Below are 17,463 nucleotides of genomic sequence, written 5' to 3'. Positions count from 1 at the left end.
GAGAATTTATTATAGTAATTAAGATCTAAGTTATCTATACTTTGATAAATGTAATTTGAATTACATTTTTAATGTTATTTTAATTATGCATTCTTATGAAATTAGTAATATCTTAGGCCTTCCTTTTTTTACTCACTGACACTTTTACAATATTTAAGAGTGAAAGGTCAAAATATGTTTGCTTCTAGATTTCTGTGTGATGGCAGTCAGTTTTTTCATTGGGAAAAAATTTTGGAGTCATAATCTGTTACATTCTTTAAACGTAATTTTCAAACATATATTTAAGAAAGAGTAACAACAAATGTTAACAAATCTGAATTGATACTTCATTTATTTTAGTGCATTTTGAAACTTTGTGTAGCTATTAAGTGAATTTTCAAAGTAATGAAAAGCGTAATAATAATAATATAACTTCTAAGGAAAATGATTGAATTAAATAGTATTCAATCATTTCATTGTGAATTTTTTTATTTATATGAATACGAAGACTGTATTTGTAACATTAAATTAAAAAAAAAATTTTAAGTAATTTTTTTTTTTTATAAATGTAATGTGTAGATTTGATTTTAATTACCAGCTATTTGAGCAACCTGATCTAACCTTTGACCTAACCCTGATCTAGCAACCTTTATCCTAAATTAAAAGTGCAATTTTTGTATTTGCATAAAAAAACCCAAATAAGAGAACAGCTGCTTGCATACTTTCTTTAAAGTGTTGAAATCTTAAACTTCTGTTTTCTACGAACAGTTGCACTTTGTAATGAGCTATCGCCGAAAGAAAAGCTATCGCCACCATATGTAGTATGGTGGAAACATTTTTGATAGTGAAGCATTTTTTTTTCCGCTCTTTATCCTTAAATTATTTGTTGTTAAATTATTATCCTTAATTTATTATATGTAGAATAACATTTATTCATCATGTGAATTCTCTTAAGATCTTTGATTATTATTCATTAAAATAAATTCACTGCGCAATGGGTCGAATTCATTAAACTGAAAATGATCAAAACTGAATTTGAAATTTTGGATTGACAAATTTTTATAGAAATCGGATACGGTAAAAGTTTTTAAACCATTAGAGTTTTAAAATATTTAGAATGGCTATGCCTTTCTAGCCTTCATGATTGCTTCATATTCTATATTTCAATTAATTGGGGCCTGTGATAAATGTCTCGCGAAAAACGTGATGAAGCCTTAACGTCATTGGAAAATGCTAGTGTAAAACTTATATTTTTTAAGCACTAAATTTTGCTGACGCGTTGTTAAACTGCTTTAAAGTGGGATTATTTTCCACTTGTGGTCATAATAAAAAAATTGAGAAGAATGCATTAATTACAATTGCGTATTATTATCGATTAAATATACATTCGTGTCAAAGAACTAGTTGTTCTGTATCAATAGCTTGATGAAATGAACTTATGATATTTCGTTTGGTAGGCTGATACGTCACAAATAGTTTAAAATTTGTCTAATTAAATATTCCTGTATTACAAATAGCAGAATGCAAAATGAAGTTCTGTTATGATCGTAACTTTCTTTCAAATGATTATAATTGGTGGTGATGGAATAAAACAAATAAAATATTTGTTCAAGGACTGAGAATGTTTTCATGCTAAAATTTTTATAGGATTCCGATCCTTTGCCCATATCCTTTGTAGTATATCAATGTAAGAATATATTTGTGTTGCTGACTTTTCTGTCACTTCAATATAAACCTTGTTCAAAATGATGCGTTAAACACTGTAGAAAGAACGATTTCCCTTCATTCTATAAACAAGCAACTATCTTTACAAATATTAACTATGGCCATAACTAAGAAAACAGACTGATGAATAATTTAATGATTCATTGGCAGATGATTAAACGGTTTTTTTTTATTCAGGTCATAGTACATTAAATGAATGAGATTTTGTTTGAACTTATACAAGATTTTCTATCTTTTCTAATTAAAATATTTATTATTATGTGTGGCTTTTCGAAAAATAAAGCCTCGTGTTGAATAGTTTCCCTAACCATGTTTTCTAGTGCTGAAATATAGTAAATTTTAAAAGTAGTTGGTTGAAAAGTGCGTTCTGAAATATTTTGGGACCATTTTGCTAATCTATAATTATTTAAATGGCAGAAGTTTCATTTTATTCCTTTTTTAAAAATGAGTTATAGACAGTTTTGAGCAAGTTTCAAGAAAATTTTACGGCTGCTTACAATATGTTTTAAAGCTACCTGAAATTCTTACAAATGAATTTGAAACATTTAAGTATATAATATTCTCGTGGTCAGGGTGAAAGTTTTTAAAAATATTTTTATTAATTAAGCAATTTGTCTTCAGAAAATTTAAATTAAATATAAAAAAAAATATTTTACATATTTTTTTTTATAATTTTGAAATAAAGTTAATATTTTCAGAACAATTATGAATTAATTTCATTTTTTTTTTTTTTTTTTTTTTTGCATTGGTGGCAATTCGAAGCATAATGTTTGTTGCAATTCGAAGAATAATGGCTAAGCAAAGCCTTTTAGTTACTGGCAATTTTTTTATTTTCTGCTAATTGGAAGTGTTTTTTAAGTGTATAAAACATAAAATTTCTCTCGTTTTTTACTTTAAAATGATATCTTTTAAGCAAAATAATGCATCTTATAGCTTTGCCGAGTAGTCAAGTTTTCGAACAGCAAGTATTCAAATTTTTGAAATATATACATTACATAATATATTCTAAAAAATACAGAAAAAACTCGGAAGAACATCTGCGTATTTCGCTGCTTTATGACAGCCAAAAAGGAGAGGAGATGGGTATGATGTAATTATATGCTCGATTTAGCATGTCTTTGCTCAGTTCATATGTCTGACGTGGTATTGTTTTGAAGTTTTACATGTTAATTTCCCCCGAAACTTGTTATAATAAAAATATCGTTCTACGCATTTTTGAAAGGATTGCAGTATGCTTGAAATACAAATATAAATGTCTATAATGCAGAATTCTTTTGTAAAAAATAAAGATAAGAGAAAAAATAACCTTTTAGGCAGGGAAAAAAAGCACCTTTTTTTAGACTATTTAACTAGCAGACATTTGTGTCTTATCACTTAAAAATGGAGACTCATAAGACCGCATGCATGCAGCAGTACTTCTTGCCATTTAACTTATTCTCAAGATTAAAACTAAAAATCGATGATTTCATTTAGTTTGAATGTTTATTATCCATTATTTTTAAGCAGCTAAATAAGTTAATCAGGATTAATAGAGATATTTAAAAAGATTTCTCGGTTAATAAATAATTGTATTCTTTTGTAATCTTATTTTGTTAGGATTGTTCCGTTTATAATGAGATGCAACGCTTGCATTTTTGCATTCATAGAAGCAGTGGTACTTAAATAAGAGAAAATATACAATTTATATTTTTCTGTTAGAAAAGGCTAAATAAATGATAAAAGTACGCGAAAAATAAAATCGTGCCACTTCAGTTTTATTAGCTTCGACATTATAAAGTATGTGGTTGGAAGTGTATAGTGTCTTTAAATCATACGGCACCACTGGCCAACAAATAACTAAAACATTTATTTGCAACAATCGAAAATTTAAATTAAAACATAACTGCAAATAATTCCGTCTAAAGGGGAGAGAGGGAGAGAGGGGGAGAGAGAGAGAGAGAGAGAGAGAGAGAGAGAGAGAGAGTTCAACAACAGTTGCAAGCAAACAGAGTATTGCTTACATGGCGGTCCTCCGCCCTGAATAAATTTGGTATTTTAACCTTAGAAATCGAACCTTATCGAACTTTTCCTGGAGGAGAGCAAAATAATTTGGCTAAAAGGATAATATTCGGTATTAACAAGTGTGAGGAAATCTTTTAAAAAATTCCACTGCTCGAAATAAATAAATGAAACGTCTCTTTCAGTCCAATTCTAAGAATATTAAGGCAGGTTGCGTTGACGCTTGATATTTTGACGTTATGATTTTATCCACACATGTGAAGAGGATATTTTCTAAGCAAATAAATTAGGCACTCCCAAATTAGAAATAAAATGTTCCTTAAAAAAATGAGTTAAAACAAATTCTGAAAGCATGACTCAATGATTTCTTTTTCAAGAGTTTCGTGCTTAAGAGTAAGTTTCATTTAATATCAGTTTTGGATGTGTTTGCGTTTTTTTTTTAATTCTGTTATTTCTTCAGTTTTTAAATTTCGCATAAAATTTGGATTAGCAGAATATTTTGAATGAAGTTTCTTATTTCTAGATTACGATTGCACTTACATTTTTGAAGAAATGAAGTAAAAAATAGAATAACCTTATAACAGGTTGAAGAAAATTAAAATTATAAGTAACCATTTTCATTTATACGAACTTGTAGTTAAGAGAAGAAGAAAGGTATTGAGACTTTACTTTGGTATTTCTCTAAGAAAAAGTTGTATTTTTTTTTCAGAAATTGTAAATACTGTCATTAGGCAAAAATCCTAATTAGTAAAATCTCCTTGGATCTTTGGCAGGAAAGGTGTCGTTGTTAATCGTGAGATTGCAAAATGCTTAATATGAAATGACTTATGTTGGTTCAATTTATAAAACTGGTGGTCATATTGAACATTCACCACCCCTTTTAATGATTTCACTATAAAAAAAAATTCGTTAAATGTAAATTTTTGTGAAAACGAGAAAAACCGGAAACATACTTTGATTTTGATGCATACACCTCATTGTGTAAAAAGTTTTCATAAAGATTGAAAAATATAACTTTTTTTCGAAACAAATCGGCCACACCTTGCATCAAATGTTATTAGTATCTCTTCTTGCTGACAACCTCTTCATTATTAACTTTGCTTACTGTTTGTTACATTTGAAATATTTCATGCTATGTAGGACATCTGACAGTCATAATGTTTTCATCAACGTAGAGAAAGTTACTGTTCTGTGCTTTCAACAGTTCCCATGTATTTTTGGGTGCTGCCGTTTTTAATCAGCTGATGAGGTTGATTTTGCTGGAACTTCGACAAATGAAAGTTCATGGAACGTTGGATAGAAAAACAGTTGATAATGTTTTGTTGTATAGAATTTCTTTCGTATTATGAAAAGTAAATTATATGAGCATATCTTCCAATGTCAAATTATTTGAAGAAATTTCATTGTTTAATAAACTTTATTGAATTAGAGACTTGTTTGTGATATTTAAAAGGATCACGCTTTTGAGCTCAAGATTCATCGTTTTTATTTCTTTTTTGTAATCATGATTTCTTATGGTATTTAAATTATTTGAAATTGGCACATATAAAAAAAATTCCGACTTTCAAGTTTTCACTTTTAAAAATGCTGAAATCGTGTCCGAGTTTCGTGAAAAGAAATTGACTCACTTATTTCGCAATTTAGCTGCTTTCTTCCTTTCTGCAGTTCTCTAAGATGTTTGAGTAAACTAAATTAGAAAACATTTGCAACAAATATTCTAAGAAATAATGAAATAATGATTATAAGTTCAAATGATATAATGATAAGAAATAATGATATGTCAATTTTTACTTTATCATCAATACATTTGAAGAAAACGTAGCAATAATTTTTTTCGTGTGATAAAAAATGTACAAATTTCTTGCTCTCTGCGCCGTATATGCAATTTTCTCAACATATGCAAATTCGCAATTTCTTTGGTTTTTATGAAACATTACTGCGCAATTCATTTAATATCTTGATTCAAAACGAATAGTTAAGAGTTCAATTTAAAAATCAGAGTATTCATCTTCCAAATTAAATTGCATTTTTGTGCCACGGGAATAAGTGAAATATTATAATTTGTGCAAGACTTTAACGTCCGTCTCCTTGCGTTTCAATTTTTAGGATAACAAATAATTTGGAAGGGTCCGAATATCTGCAACTTCTTACGAAAATAATTAAGAAAATCTTGATACAAACAGAATAGTGAATTTTACTATTTCAGTCATATGACTCAAAGGATTATTCAGCAAGAAATATTAAATTTGTCATTGAAATTTTTTTCTTTTAGACACGTGTAACATGTTGACTGCCTCTTTTGATCTACACATACGTATGTGCACAACTGATTTCTGGAATGGACGAATTTATTTATACTATGTAGTGAAACTTTTATTGTTTTTTGTGTGAGTTCATGCTATCTTGAATTATTTTAAATGACAAAACACACTCAAACCATAGCCAGTTTATCTTATCCATTTCAAATTAAAATCCCGAGGCTGTGCCAAAAAACAAGGTACAATCCGTCACTGCCCTTATTAATTTCTAAATTCTCAATACAAAATCAAATAAGCTGCTCTCTCAAGATGCTTTTGTTTCACATCGAAAAAACTCCCTAAATCTTTGCCTTTCACCTTTTGAAACAAACATTCCCGGACCTAGGTCGGTGAACAAAACTACCTGCAAACGATCCGTCATCATGGATGCATCCTCATTTCGGCACTCATGTAATGAATTAACTCTCCTTTTCTTCTGCTTGAAAAGGCTACTTTGGCATTTGAAGGAGATTACGTAAATTATGTCTTGTTTCCCATAGATTTCATAAGCGTTTTTGTTGATAAAGGCAGTTAAAATCAGGATTCCATCAACATATGAAAACATTAGGTTCTGAAACATTTTCTTTTACTTAGATAGCAATGAAAAACTAATAAAGCAAATTTATTTAACGCGAGCAGTTGAATAGCCATAAGCAGTAAGTATTAAGTAAAAATTGAATTTTATTTTACGGAATTTACGACTAAGTTGAAAGCAAAGAACTTATTCGGTCTTCAAGTGTTTCCCATTAAACTCACTTGAGCGGCATATTTTTTGCTTTGAAGTTCAAAAGTCCTCGAATTATTTCTGAAATCCAATTAAATCCATAAGGTCACTTCATTTATAGACCCTTTAGTTAATTCTTTGATGTTTCTCTCTTTGATTCTCATGTTCAGCTTTTTATCAGTACAAAGAAAAATTGAATTCTAACAACTTTCAGAAGTTAATATATACGACTACATTTTAATTAAGTTATATAAAATTATTTTCAAATTCCTATAATGGGATGAATTTTTCGTTGTGCTGGATAAATTTGTTTTAAAGTTAAACGAAAATGTTAGAACAAAAAAAGTTATCTGTTCACTGTATCCTTTTTAACCGCCAGATTTAGAATTGTAATGTTTACAAGGAAAACTTAGATTTAGAAACGGAAACACAAAAAACATGGTAGGCATTGGAAATGTGAAAAAAAAAATCCAAATTGGTATTTATCAGCGCACTTAACTGTTGTAAATTGTCAAAACCTTTTATTTTAGTTTCTCTTCTTTCTTATTTATTCACGAGGTTAATTTTTTTCTTAAATTACGAAAATAAAGCTAGAACTGTTAATAGAATGGGAGAAAATCGACTTTCTTAGATTTTATTATCGCCTTATTTTGGATTATATCAAAATATCCGTTTCCTTGTAGAACAGCTTTTATCTGAAAAATTTTGATAATGATTATGACGCCATTTTACTGAAACATATTAGCGCATGGGGTGGGCAAGTGGAAGAAATGAGTACTGGATATGTTGTTTCCTGTATCGTTTGGTCTTTTGGCCTTTTGTTTTTCAGCTTCATCAAACTGTTATTCTGAAGCCCTATTATATTTTTAAAAAACCCTGAGAATTTCAAGGAGCTGATGGATGGCACAAATTGTACCCATTTCCAATAAGTTCCGCTTTGTAATGATTGAATCATTTATAAATACATGAGAATGTGTAGAATGATTATAAAAAATGTAGAGTTCCTTTCAAAATTCGATACTTTTGTCATTATAATGGGGCTTTTTCATTCCTTTGTTGAGGATATTTTTTTCCCTTCTGTAAACATAGAGCCATCAGTGGCGTGGCTACCCTTCATGAATTAGAGGGCTTTTATGACAGATCTGAAGGAATAATAAACTGTTAAAAAATATTTTTAAGAATTTCAAAGTATTGACCTTCCCCAATAAATTTGACATTTCTCGGAGGCAAAGTAAACGCCCCTCTCCCCCACCATCAGTGCTAATAAAATACCTAAGAAGAGGGTTTGCACCAAAATACATTGTCCAGTCGAATGTTAGTGAATAACTTTCAATCCATTTTGGAAATCTGCATGGCTTTTACGTCTTGCCTTACATTTGCCGCTGATGGGTGTTCCATATTTTTACATGTATACCAATCACTAAAGTAATCTGCTGTGTAATAGAATATAAGGAATAGGTTGTTATAAAAATATATATCGTTCGAATTCCCAAATTAAGTGCAATATCAAATTTTCACTCTTTCCCACTCGGTAAACCGTGTTGCAGGAATAGAAATCGTTGCTTGACCAGCAATGCGGGATCGGTGCGTCTTTCCCCGGGGAATGTCGCGTCGAATGGAATCCACTCCAACGACACGAGAAGAACGGGGGAGCGACACAAGTACGACCCTGACATTGTTTAGAAGGAGAATATCCTTATGTTTATACATGTGCAGTTCGGTAGCTGCGTTAAGTCATGTTTGCATTGTATATTTGAGAATGTGATTCTGTTACGAATTCTTCGAGTATTAATTGTGAAATGTAGCTGATGCATAATTTATTTCCCCTTTTGAAGGTAAGTAATATTTATATTGTGTGTGTTTTAAGGATGCTTTAGCTTCAATATTTAAAATGTTCCAATCATAAGGTGAGTAGGAAAGTCTCTACTCAATTCTGAAGACAACAAATGAAATTTAGTGAGATGAATCGTGTCTAACGAATTTTATTTAAATCGATTGCAACTTCTTTATAAGTTGTTTCCAACTGGGAGGAAGGTTTTGACTAGTTTGAAGATTTATTAATACCCAATATATTAAAATGATTTTTCCCCAGTATGATTTGAAAAATATCTTAAACACACAAATTAATACATATTTATTTTTAGAAAATAGTTTATTTCTGTGAAGACGGTAAGTCGATATATAAAATATATTCAAGGCTTAGTCAGACATTCAGCATAATGTAATATGCATTTATATAACATTACGCATTCTGTATAAGCTACAACTTAAAATCCTTCTACCAAACATGCTGTTGAATTTTGAAATTTATGAGCCACCGTGGCTTGGTGGTAAAGTCTTTACTTCGGGATGGGAAGGTTCCAGATCGCTAGATTCAATTTGATTGACCAGATTCGAAACCCAATTACATCGAACAAGAAGCTATTAAAGCGGGTTTGGTACATGTTAAATCAATGCATCCTTTCGTTGATTTGGACCGGAAGTTTAGAGTATAAGTGCTGGTTCAAGTGTCGTCTTCATCATCTGATCACTGTTCAATATTGTGAGGCTCATTCTAAAATAATCCTCGTGTTGCGCTAAAATGGGTCGTATAAATACAACTACACTTGACATAATTAGTACCTTGTATGTAACACTTGCTTAAGGAACCTCTGTATTGCAAATACTTTCATAATCTCCAGAATTACCAATGATATCCGCACTGTTTTTTAAATAATTTTTCTTGATGTGCCACATATATATTTAAAATTTCAATACACTTTGCAGCCATAATAATCTTTACTGATAATAAAAATACGCACTTACGTGTGTGTCTATTGACGCGCTGCAGGCTAGATCGATAGACCTAGAACTACCAAGCATGGTGTATATGTATAATATATGATCCCAATTATTTCCCTAATTTTTATCTTAATTTAACCTATATTAACTTCATTCTAAAATGTTATCTTATTTCTTGATCCAATTCCTACTTTATTTAATTCTACTTGCGCTGTGCAAAACTGTAATTTGAGCAATTATCAAGTTCTGAGCGAAGGTATAAAAATCCTTAATGCTTAACACATACTTCTAAAGATGCCTAAATTCCCTCGCCTAAATCGACACGTGTCAAAGAAATCCCTCTCAAATCTCATAGTACAAAATCACTGAGGGAAAAATGTTGGTATCTTTTTCTCTTTTGCTCTTGTGTAGCGATGTACACTGATGTATTTTTTACCACTATTTATTGTACATATTATGACTTCTGAGATGAAATACATCGGAGTTAGTGTTCAAAAGTGTCTTCTTTTTGGCCCCGTAACTGCTCAAATATGTATATAATAAATTTTTGTATAAATCGAAGGACGAGACTCTTTTATTTATGGGATATGTAAAATTTTAGATCAATCCTTCGAGTAGTTTTCTTGTTACATCATGTTTGCAATATTTTCCCTAAAATAATGCTTTTGGAGGCACATTCACAAATTTCAAAATGCCGGCAGTATTCAGTTGTTTACTGCTCATACTTTTCTTGAATCAAACAATCCAGAAATTGCAATCCAAATTATTGCAATTTTTAAGAATATATAAATATTTGTCAGTGACAAAAAAAGTATGAAATCAAAGTAAGAAAAAATTCACCCGATTGTCATAATTTATTAATAGTCCCGATTTAAATATGAAGGATAACTTTCTTCTTGTGACAATCTAGGATTTTTATTTATCGACTCCTATAATAACAATTTCTTTCAGTCTCATATTTCATAAGATTAATCTACAGTAATTAAAATTATTATATATAATCATAAACAGAACAAAAAAAATCAAGCATCAAAATATTAAATAACGAGTTTAGTGTTAATTTTTTGGATCCGAAATTATCTTACATTTATTTCCTGCGCATGCGAAAACGAATTTAAAATTTCATTAATTCACGAAGTACTGATTAAAATTTTAATGCAATACTGTTTTTGTAAGTATAAAATGACTCTTTTACTTTTAGGACAGAAGTGAATCAAATAAAATTGCTTCTTTAAATTATATTTCTTTCAAATAATAGGAAATATATTTAATTTTGTTATTTCGTCCAGACAATTTTCTCATTGTGATGCTTTCTCTCAGCGTAATGGCGATTCCGGCTCGGATGCAATTAAAAAAAAAACATTTCAATGCTCTTTAATACTTCTTTGTGGAAAATAATCACAGTTCTTTCAAAAATTTTCATTGTGAATAGTTTGTCATGAATGAAATAGCAGTCGATTTTAGCATGTAGATTGCAGCTTTGAAGTTGCTCTTAGAGTGTATAAAATGAAAAAAAAAATTCTATTGCAATGTATTGAGAATAATAATCTTACTCGATTACAAATTTATTATTTTTTACGTATGAAAATTGTTGGCATCTTCTGTCTTATATCAATCCTCATCGACATATTGCATCTTCAAATTTCAATCGTCTGTAATTCTCGTGATTATGCACGACGATATGTGCCATTTCTGTTATTTAAATGACGGGCGATTATTTATCATTATACCTTCATAAAACGGCTGTAGACGGAAATGGTCCAAAGAAGACACATTTGTTTAGCTAGACGAGTGGATAAACTGGATTGATTTACATTGTTAATATCTCAAAACTTTGCCTCTGTTCATAACAATTTTTTCAAAATTTCGAAGTTAAAATATTTTTAAAAAGTGACGCTTCCAGAGTTGAAATGAATCATAAAAACTTTTGGCGGTATCTAGAAAAGCGTTTTTCAGATTGTTTTGTTCATTAAAAGGAGGTAAATTTATGACACAAATGAATAAAATTCAGAAATTGAATTTTTTTTTACCAATTTTTAAACATGATTTTGCAAAAAGTGAATTGTGAAGTGGTAAAATCTCTCAAGCAAAGCTGTAGCATTGCTACTAAACTAATTACTCTCAACAAAGCTACTGAAGTATTGGAATTCTAAATATTTAATAATTTTTGAAATAAATACGAAAAAACTACATTATTTGTAATTGTTTCCATCGTTGGACTCGTCGTCAAAAACGAGTTTCAAATGTCATTATATAAGGGCTGTCGAATAATTTTTTTAAATTGCAAATTTTTTTAAGTAGAATTTACTTTCTTATAAAATTAATTAATCAGTGGATATAAAAGTAGCATTTCTTACTTAAAAAAATTATTTTTGAAATGCAGTTTAAAAAAATCGTCATTTATCATCTTTCAATATTTATAGATATGTTATTGTCTTGTTCTGCAAGTTATGCATTTTTATGAACTGTTAAATACAATTTAAACATCAATGATTTAGATTTCGTATGATTTAAATATCTGCGATTTAGATTTGACATAACAGATTACAAATAAGGGTATGAATAACGGCCTGTTTATAAATGAAAATCAGATATTCACACATTTTTGTCCTGCATATTAATTTTCTTTAAAAATCAAGCTATTAAGAAGAAAACCAGTTTATATTTATTGAAATTGCTCTATTGTTTGTAGTAAGTTTTCTGTTCCTCAAATGTGATTTTATTTTTTCCTGAAATGTTCAAATTTAGATGGTATAACTAAAAGAAGTCTAGACAATTGGTCAATAAATTACAAATTAAGACTGAAATTAAGTAATGGCAACCAGTTATCACAAGACTGAAGTGAATAAAATTTATCTTAATTTTTTTTTATGTCGCAGAAGCAAGAAGCCGTGTTTCGAACTGGAGCACATTTATAATCCATTGCAGTTAATTAGGCAAAATAGAAGAATTAAAAAAAAATTTCGATTAATTAGTATGACTTTGACCTTCAGGAACAAAGAACCTTGAAGTACAAACCTCTAAAGAAAGGGGAACTCCCTCATTACACTTCCTCCTTAAAAATTCGAAAAAAAAAAAATTAATATAAAAAAATGTTTACTTCATTGTACAAAAATAGACCAAAAAACGTACTAGATAGGGATTGCAATACCGAACCAAAATTTAAATACCGGTATTCGGTATTTTTTAGATCTTAATACCGGGATACCGGTTTTAATACCGGTATTAGAAATTTTAGAAAAAGAAAGAAAACACAGGTGTTTCTTCGTTTTATTTGCCAGTTTTGTTGGAGAGTGTAAATATCACAAAAATAATTTAACTTATAAATTATAACAGTATATAAAGAATCGCAAAAAAGTAAAGGGACAAACAGTATATAAAGAACACAAAAAAAGTGTAAATATCACTATTCAGTTTGTGGTACTATTACAAATTTTTGAAATGCGATCTTAAAAAACATAATGCATCAATTATACTGTCATCAAGCCTCAAAAGTAATTTTGTGTAAAAATGACCAGCTGTCGAAAACGCTCTTTCGGCATCTACGCTAGTTGGTGGTACTGTTAGCGATGCGCGATATACTTTTTCCAAGTATTTACCTCTAAATCCCTCATCTTCAAATAAATCGATTTCTCGTCGGATGGTTTTGGATATAATTGATTTCTGTATTATATTTTTGGTCCGTTGACATTTTTTTATTTATCGCTAATTCGAATTTTTGTTCAAGAGACAATTCCTTTTCACTATCGACAGTAGTGACATCATAATCTTCGATAACTGAACCGAATTCTTCTGAATGTAGATAGGTTTGTGGGTAAAAAATTTTAAGAAAATTTACTCTAAACTTAATCAGATTTGAATTGGTTATTTTCTGTTCTTCTTTTTCATTCAAAATCATAATAATTATGTAAATACTATAAGACATTTTTTATTTCGGTATGCCTTTCTTCTGTGCGATTTTTCAATATAATATATAATTCTTCAGATAGTGATGTATGCTGTTCTGTCAGTGACTGCAACCTAAAATTTATTGTTGCATTAGCTGTTAATAAATTAGAATCTCTCTGACATAATGTCTCAATAGTCAGTTTTATTGGAAGTAGAGCTGATACAGTTCTGGATATTAATTCGAATTCACTATCTGAAAAGTTAATTTGCACAATTAAGTCGATTATTGCTTTTTGGATAGGATTTCTCAGTTTCAAAAATCGTTCCATCATTAGGAGTAAATCATTTTTTATAGAGGAACGTTTAAATATCTCAACGATTTTTTTGAACTTCATAAATTATAAGAAGCAATTCTTCATGGATTAATATTTCATCCTCACTATCAATATCTTCTTCAACAATTATATTGTCATTATCTTCATTGTCAATATCACTCTCACTCTTACTCTCTTCAAAGTTGGAATCCGAAGTTTCTATATGCACAGTATTTGGATTCTTCCGTTCTTTATTTTTTTTGGTACAATACATCTATTACTCCTAATTGAATTCCATGTGCATAGCACAATTGCTGATTTGCACCAATCAACTTTCCAACTTTTTTCATAACTGTTGCTCCAACAGTCGTTATGATTACAATATCTTCTTTCAGGGATAATCCATGTTTCGCTAATTGAGATTTAAGCAGTTAATTAAGCCATTAATTAGCTAATTATTTTCGCCCATTAGGGAGACATAAAAACAAAAACGTATATTATTTTGCTATGATGGCTATCCTTGAACATATAGTGGAGACACTTTAAAAAATTTCTAGTAAATACCGAAAAACGGGTATTTAAACTTGTGAATACCGCTATTACAAAATTGTATAAATGGCTCCAAATACCGGTATTGCAATTCCTATACTAGACTAACTTATTAAATCGATACCGGGTTACAATTTTGGTTTCAATATACCAAAATTTTTTTATCAGCACGTTGCATTTCTAAGCAATCGCGTCTAAATACTTTGGCTACAGGCAGGCAACCATTTGACAAAGGTGACCCCCAAAGTTTAACACTGATGTTTAAGTCTTATTATTCAATTTGACTTCGTGCACGTGAATACAATGATATGACTTCTCTTATTAAATACTAGCCGCTTTTGGCGATCAGCCGGTTCACCAGTATTAATGATAGCTTACATTTTCAATAAATTATTTTATATAACTTCATCTCTTAATAGATTTTTCTGTAAAATATTTTTAAGTTTCAGATTTTGATAGTTATATAATTCAGTCATACTATTATATAGGCCTTAAACAGTTCTGTTCATTGTAGTACTTATTTCTCTCTTTAATTTTCTGTCAGCGCCCATAAAATTTCAATTTTGAATTAACGTGGAAATGTTAAACTGAAATTAATTTAAAAGCTTTACTGAAACCAACCATGTATTTTTTTTAAATAAGAAAATTGAAAGCAGAGTCCTACGGCATTGAATTTGTATGTGCACTGCAGAAAAATTTTCGTAATTTATATAAAATCTTAAATAATTATTCAACAAATTTTTCTGATTCCTCGTAAAATTCAGTTTTTAGTTTTATTTTCAAAATATTTAAAATTATCATTTACATTATTTATAATGATTTAAATATTTACATCATTTATTATGAAACAGATAAAAATATTTTATTTCAGTCAATGTACTTACGTAAAAATTAAGAAGTTTAAATTCTACGTAGTCCTTTTGTCCTGAGGAATCATATTCTGCGATATAGTATTCAGCTTTTAAATAAATAAATAAATGTTTCTATCTTCTGCAATCAAATCTTACGGATTTATTAAGTTTTTTTCAATCAATTTTAGAACAATCAGCACTTCCGTAATTATAGGCCAATTACTGTCCAGAAGTCCTGGCAGATGATTGGCGCATCTTCTTTGAGACGGTCGATGAAGTGGTCTAAAATCGTCAGGTTTTGTAGAGGAGTGATATTCAAATTTCATAAATTAGTCAGTTTTAGTAATTGATTTAATTCATTGAAGTTCAACAATTTTTATTTAAAATATTTTTGTCTCAAGAATATTTTGTTAAATATGATTCAAAAGGCAAGGTACCTATGCAAAAATTTAAAATCCTTAATTCATCAGAACATTTATTGACTCAAGTTACATAAAATATAATTTAGTTTGTTTTGACTATTTTATTAGCAGATGTATGCCTCAAATTAGCTGATGTTCGCTGATTAGTGATTTTCCTATATATATATATATATTAACCCTGTTCGTCTTAAATCAAACTGTTTATTGAATTAATAATATAGATATTACAAAAAATCATAGAAAACTTTTTCTCCATTTATAAGAAAATATCATATTTCAAATTTTTTCACTTCATACAAACACATGTTGAAAATTACACTTTTATATATTTATATATATTTTTCATAAATCAGCCAGTTTTATTCACAGATTAAGTTGATTGGAGTGCAATCCTTTCCATTTAAAATATTTTTGTAGATAGTCAATGAAGTGGTCTAAAATCGCCCGTTTTTATTGTACAGTGAGATTCAAATCTTCATAAATCAGACAATTTTAATTATTGATTTAGTTGATTGGTTCAACTCTTTTTATTTATAATATTAATGTCTCAAGACTGTTTTGTTAAATATGACTCACAAAGCAGAGTATAAAAAAAATTTAAAACTCGTAATTCATCAGTGCATTTATTGACTCAAGTTATATAAAATATAATTATTTACTTCATTTAGACCATTTTAACACTACTAAATAGTATGTATGCCTATTACTGAAGATTTTGAATGGATATTCTGTATATATTAAACCATGTTTACCTTAAATAAAGCAGATTTATTGAATTATTAATATAGTTATTGCTAATGATCATAGAAAACTTGTCTTTCATTCAGAAAATATCACATTTCCTATTTATTGTATTTCATACAATCACGTGCTGAAAATTAGATTTTTCTAGACTTAATTTGCAGTAGTAATAATTTTTTTAATCACAGCTTTTGTAAATGCGATGACAATACGTGGATAAAAACTAATTTTTTCCCATTCATGTGCTCGTGCAGATTAAAATTTATTTTTATTTTGTGCGAAATGTAATGTTAAAAAATACGGTTAAAATATTTTTTTAAAATGCCGTTAAAAATCGAAACTTAATTTATAGGTTAAAGCATTGGTATCATTAAAAAGATAATTTTTTGAGCTTTAACTTGATGCAAAAATTAATTTTATGCTGTAATATTTTCGGAAGTTATAGCGACAAAACACTGAAACTTTGCTTAATTTTTAATTAAAATTCTAATTAAAAATTTAAAAAAAATCACTCTGAGGTACACATTTCCGGCCTCCAAGGTATACACATGCGAAATTTGGTAGGTCGAGTGGTCTAGCCTGTAGAGGGCCAACATTGAGCTTTATTATAAGTATAGATTACATTTTTTGGTGTACACACCTCTATGAAATTTCATCTTTCTAACTCGCACCATTGTTTAATTTCTATTTTCACAAGCAGGTGAACAAGATTTTGTCTTTTTCAACTTTAAGGTCTAAACACAGGAAATTCCAGTGAATTTTCCTGGTCAAATGCTATTACAAAGTTTTGTCTAGGCATATGAAAAAGTTAATTTTTTTTATTTATTTCTCTAAATTTTTGAAATTTCTTGATGATATGTTCCATTATCGCTCATATCGTCCTTATACTATTCTTTTAACTAGATTATGTTAATCTGTCGAATGATCATCGGTAAATGAACCTTTCTTTCAGTGATTTAGAATCTTCATATTTACTTATACTTTTGATCTTATAAATGTGTTGGTTAAAATATTTTTTAAACCAAACGTCTTCTATCTTTATTATTAATCAGCGGGGATGATCTTCCCAAAACTTTCTCTCATGCTCTTCAATAGAGTTGTCTCCCTCAACTCGTATTTTATTTTATTAGGGGAGCGCGCGGGTTGGAAAATTGAGTTTGAGATGAGATTTAGTATAATAATGGTAATATTCAT

This window comes from Argiope bruennichi, chromosome 7 (assembly GCF_947563725.1).
Source record: "Argiope bruennichi chromosome 7, qqArgBrue1.1, whole genome shotgun sequence".
NCBI lineage: Eukaryota > Metazoa > Arthropoda > Arachnida > Araneae > Araneidae > Argiope > Argiope bruennichi.
This window is presented reverse-complemented; position numbering follows the sequence as displayed.